A 6,000-nucleotide genomic window follows, 5' to 3' on the forward strand; every position below is an offset into this window, starting at 1 on the left:
TGAAAGTTGGAACAATAATTATCAAGATAGGGTTCCTTATCTTATCTACAGGTATGTAGGAACCCAGCTCCAAGAGAAAACTACCAAACACAGAAGGCCAGGCCACACTGAGCAACCTTCTGTCAAATGTCTTCCAGTGACTGCCCATTGGCACATCCTGCTCTCTCATTGGAGTCCATTGTCTTCCCTATTGCACTAGATTTGATTGATACTGCAGGAGTTAAGTCTTGCAAAAAGGTGTTGACTTCAGTTCCTCAAGTGGTCTACCTTCCATTTGGTAATTTCTTTTTACAAGAGAGCCTTTAGCAACTACTCTTTACTTCCTTAGTGATCTCCCTCTTGTCATTAAGTCCGTAGTGTACCTAAGTGAGTCAAGCACACCTGACCACTATTTTTGCCTTTAGTTTTCTAAAGGAGCATTCTTTGTGAATTCGGTTTTCACTTTCAGTCTCTATTGGTCCTTCTCATGCCCCCATGCTGAATTTCTATCTCATTGTGGACCTGCTCCTGTCCTCTGTACACATTCCTGTCTGGGAAAAAAGTCTCTTGCTCTGAAATGAAATATTTTACATGAGATTGCCCCAGGGGCTCTTCCACATACATCTGGGCACTTGTGTGCATGCCAAGGCTGTACTTGAAACAGATTCCACTATCTGAAGTAAAAGATTGAGTCTGTAGAGAGTGCCTTCATTAAGCAGGTGGCTGACTTATGATGAACCCTGTCATTTATAGAAATGTTGCCTAGCACCCAAGAAAGGTCCATTTGGTAGAAAGACAAATGTATTATAAATATGTAGGGCCCAAACTTCTAGCTGTGTACAAAACCCAATGATACCAGTTGCCTAACTGGTCTGGTCAATACTATTTTAGCCTCCTTTGCAGTTGGTTGTCAATCTTAACTAAAGGCTCACCTAAGGCTTATGAATGAAAGGATGCACCACAGTTCTCCACACCATTTCCTCAAGATCTCAGCCCCACCAACTACACCTGAACCTTCAGGATGGAAGAACAATACAAAAAGCTTTGAGGTTGACTTAATTCAGTGAGAGAATGCTTAGTCCCAGGATGATCTTGAAAGACCCACCCCATGAGTCTTAAATCAGAGCTGCAACAGGCTTGAACGAGCCCAGGCACGCCCAGATACCTAGGGCCGAGTCACCGTTAAAACTAACAAACCATAAAAGGAACGGAATACAGAACAGACTAGGAGTACCGGATCTGGCAGGAAGGGATAAACCCCCAACCCCCGACATTCAGGACGTCCCAGCCCGCACGTACTCTTTTACCATGTTACAACCTCATTCGAATATGATTCAAACCTTGCCAATGTGTGTAGCTATACCTTATTTATTACCTCATCATGTGAAATAACCAATCACATGTGAACATGTCTATATGCCTCGTTTAAATCCACCAATCCCCGTAACTACGCATCTGCTTCTGTACGCCCGCTTCTGCTTCCCCAAACCCTATAAAAGCCCCATGCTGGAGCTGCTGGGCGCGCAAGTCCTCTGAAGAGACTGTGTGCCCGCAGGTACCTGTGTTTTCCAATAAACCCTCTTGCTGATTGCATCCGAGTGGACTCGGCTCGGTCATTGGGCGCTTGGGGTCTCCTCCTGAGGGAAAGGTCCTCTCCGGAGGTCTTTCAATCTCAGAACAGAGAACCTTCAACCACCTTGAACTATTCATTTCTAAACAGACACAGTAGGATAAAAACAAAGTTTTCTATGCTTGAAGTCACTAATATCTTCTATACAATAAGTAAAGATATCTGTGGTCATCTGAGACTGGATTTTGGATAGACATGATAAAAACAGGCAACTCTGCCCATCAATAGTATACAGAACTTGAAAAGAATAAAGACATCCATTTGAGGACCTGCTAATTGATGGTAAACTATGTGCCAGCCTGCCTATCCCAGGCACTACATCCATCACATGGATTCTCTATATCTTGGAAGGTCCTGGGCTAGTTTGTTTGCAAGGGGAATCTGTCAAGAAGACTGGATCATTTGAAAGGGATGGAGTGAGGTGACTGCTGCATAATTGCTGCTCAAAGGCAAATCAATAGAGCTGTGAAAAATCAAGGTGGTTCAGTTCAACCCACTTCCACATTCCCCCTGCTCACAAAACAGAAAATCCTGAACTGAATGAAAATTCCATGTGGTTCCCACTTTTGTCAGAACACTTTCCTTGACTTCTTCACAAGTTCACTAACCAATGGAAGCTTCAGTGGGTGAGCATATGGGTATAGAAGAGAGAAAACCATTCCAGCCATTGATATGTTCTTACCAATTTAGTAACTTAAATGTTGAGATAAATATCAATATTTTGAAGGAGAAAAATAATGATGAAGAGGAAGCATAATTTCTACTCCATGGCTACAGTAAATGATAAAAACATGGATTGGTTTAATGATAAAACTAATTTAAATGTAAGTATTCATATGTAATGATTTGAGAAAAAGAAACTTCACTATTTAGGCAATCACTTCTGGTTCTCCAGCAGTACCTGTAGGGATTCCTCTTGATATTGCCCTAATGATGTCCTTTTGGTTGTTTTGGTGTTTTAGAAACCACATCGTACTTGTAGTTGATTAAACCACTCTAATCTCCCCCAAAGGTAGAGCAGCATGAGATCCTCAGTACCCCCAATGCTCTGGATTTTCAAATGAAACACACACACACACACACACACACACACACACACACACACACACACACACTATATTTAATATGCCTTAATCAGTTCAATGGCTGGGCCATTCCCAAACTTCCACATTACTAGCAACTCCCCTCCAATACTCCTGAGTTACTACTTACTAAAATCCATATTTAATCTTTGCTACCCTAGACCCAATGGGAGGCCCCCAGAGCCACCTTCCCCAACTCTTACATGATTGGTATACTTTTTCTTCTGTTGCTTTCAAGCCTGGATCTTATCTCTTTCCTGGCAAGGCAAACCTTCTTTCTCTCTCTACTTCATTTCTTGCTGAGGAATGTTAAAAGTCCCACCTCTGTCTCCCTACCCAGCAACTTTATTTACCAATCAAAGCCAACTGAGGGCAGGAACCCTTAGCATCTTACATGCAAACCTGTGAATCCCTGTAGCACTAAAACTAAATAAGGTTTCTTTTTATCCCGAACTAGTGCTAGCACTGTAGGGACACATGGCATCTGTAGGATAGTTTCATCACAGTCAACATAGCATCTCACCTGCTAGGCTCCATCCCATATCACACTGCCAATGGCTACTCTCTGAGCCTGACAACAATCTGTCTACCCATCCAGTTCCCAAGGCAGGTTGCTACCATGCCAGACATACACATCCTAATTCTGTGGCGGGCCCAGTGTCCTGCCACCACACACTCTTTTGAATTCAATTAAATCACCACCAGAAAGAAGACACAGCAAAATAAGCTCTGATCTAATTGATGAGATATACTTGCCCACCGAGATAAGTTATAGTTTGTTCATCTAGACACACAAATCCTGTACACATTCATCCCTTAAGAATAGTCATAACAACCTGTAGATGTGCAGAAATCTTAACATCTGCTGTCATGTTCCCTCAGCTGCTCTCCTCTTGCTCCAGTCTCCTCCTCCTCTAAAACTTTTCTCCTGCCCATCTTTCCTTCTCGTCCAATGACAGACCTCATTCTATCCTGTACCTGCCTTCACCTGCATAATGACATCAACCTACAAATTCCATGTAATTCTGGGAAACAAATTAACATAATATAAGCAATAAACCAAATCTACAATATCATATGTATACAAATACACATAAACACATGTAAATATACTATATATGTACACCTGCACACATACCACACATACATGCACATATGTAAACAAACACACTACATGGATGCCTGTACACACACACACACACACACACACACACACACACACACACACACACAGTTTCTGTGACCATCAGGTCCCAGAAGGAGGATGTAGAAGAAAGTCCTCTTGAGCAGGACCTTATCTTGGAAATGGAAGGAACCCAGAAGCCTGAAGCTCCTCTCATACTTACAACACAACTTTCTACAAGGCCTTGATTTGGCAGAAGAAAAATGATCTCACTCAGAGAAATGGCTACTTTGCACTGGTACCAGAATTTATTTGTTAAAAATCAAGATCAATAAAGTCTTGTGTCATAGCAGATGCTCTGTAAAGTAAGCTTTCGCTGGTTTACTTTCTTTCCTCCCCATCCCCTTCCTTTGTCCCTTCTTCCTTTACCTTTCCTCATGAGATAACTATATATATGTAACAGAACATGCCTGTTCGCTCAGACATAATGTTAGCGATCAGTGGAACCACACTGTTTTTCATGGGAGTAATGGAAAAAAAATAAGGTAACTTTATCCACAGGTTAATCAAGCAGACTCACAGTCATTTTACTGACTAAAAATTGTGCTCAGGGACATAATCAAAGGCCCACATGTCCCTGCCACCATCTTATCATCTGTAGCTTAACCGCCTCTCAGAGGGGTTCACTCTTATTTGAAGAAAAGGGGTTAAAACCTCTGTCCACCCCTCCTCCTCTCCCAAGCAAATCAAAGCGGTATACAAGTGTGGCTGGTAGCACTGCCATGCCCCCACTCTCTCATTCTTTTCTGGCTCCCCCAAGACTTCTCTCAGGACTTTTCCTAGAGTGGGCTGTGTCTAGGGTCCTAGCAAACTTTGTCTCTCAGGGTCTATCTCATTGCTTGCCTCTGATCTGTGGTAGAATTCAAGACTTGTCTTCCTCCCTATCAGCAAGAAGTAAAATTTCAGATTTCACAGTAGTCAGTTAAAAGTGACTTAGCGTAGTTAAGTGAGGAAAACAAAATCTTCCCTATGTTCCAAATTCTCATTAAAGTTTATTCTTTTAAAGAAATAGAATCTGCAATTAATGATAAACACCATGACCCCTCTGTTTGCCTTCGTTGTGCTCATGTCTCTTTTACGAGCTTGCCATCATTCTCTAAGTCAAGCTCTAGACCTTCCTTGCCCTCCATTCTAGTTACTGCCTCATTAGTTCCTTTTAAAAAATCCCATCTTTAATAAGTCATTCAAATTCTCACCTCAGATTTTATTCCTTGGAGGAAATTCTAACGTAAAACTATAATCTAAGTATATATGATGTTTACCAAATTATACTTGAATTATTTATCCTCAAAAAAATCATTGAAGAAAAAAATGTTACTGAATTACAATTTTGTGATAAAGAAAGCAGACTGGATTCAACTTCCAATAGAATCTAATGTCTCTAAAACGCTCACTCCAGTAAACTACAAATGGAAAAATGGTATCAGATCAGAATAAATCACAAAATAAACTCATTGTAAGTGAAATTGGAAGTTAAGAGGAGATTTTTCTCACAGTGAAGGATAAGGGTTTCTAAATTGAAGAAATCCAAAGTTTGCTCAGATTTATGTTTAAATTTACCTTCACACTGAGTCTCATCTTCACGAAAAGACTCCTAAGTTTTCAGAGCAAAACTGAGCTCTATGCAAAAGTCCCAAAGTCAGAATAAGCTCATATTTCTAAACAGCATTCCAAATACTCACCAAATACCTAAAAGCACTGGTAGCCATCTTCCAGTTAAAAATTCTGTAGCCATTCACACATTAAGTCAGACATTAGGATTCAAGCTTACTGAGTAGTAGACTGCCTCAAAAGAATGCCCCTGAGTCCTTTCTCACAAATCTGAAAAAGAATGTGCTCTTCCCTAGAAGATAAGGAAGACCATGGAATGGGGCAGATGATACTGGGAACAGGAACTCCACAGGCAGAAGAGAGAAACATGATTATTACAAGGACATCCCTGCACAAAAGTTGGACCGAAGCCCAGAGAGAAACTAGGTCAGGTTGAAATGGGTCGGCAGGTGGCTTTGGGGATGGAAAATTTTATAGAAAACTGGACATTTATGAACATCCTGAGAGAAGATTTAGACACTTGGCAAAGAAATTTGGGTTGGATGACATGTAGAAAAATAAAGCTGACCAGAAAG

At 41.1% G+C, this 6,000-nt stretch overlaps 1 long non-coding RNA gene across 2 annotated transcripts in view; it reads right to left on the reverse strand.

The window, feature by feature from the left end:
* LOC102553498 (uncharacterized) overlaps positions 1-5,782 on the reverse strand; it is an 83,409-nt gene extending 77,627 nt beyond the window's left edge. For both annotated transcript variants that reach the window (XR_010054068.1, XR_356050.5), the window contains exon 1: positions 5,557-5,782. This is a non-coding gene — a long non-coding RNA (uncharacterized LOC102553498). The remainder of the gene's footprint in view (positions 1-5,556) is intronic.
* Between the last annotated feature and the right edge of the window lie 218 nt (positions 5,783-6,000).

The sequence above is a fragment of the Rattus norvegicus genome, chromosome 8, assembly GCF_036323735.1.
Source record: "Rattus norvegicus strain BN/NHsdMcwi chromosome 8, GRCr8, whole genome shotgun sequence".
Classification (NCBI taxonomy): Eukaryota; Metazoa; Chordata; class Mammalia; order Rodentia; family Muridae; genus Rattus; species Rattus norvegicus.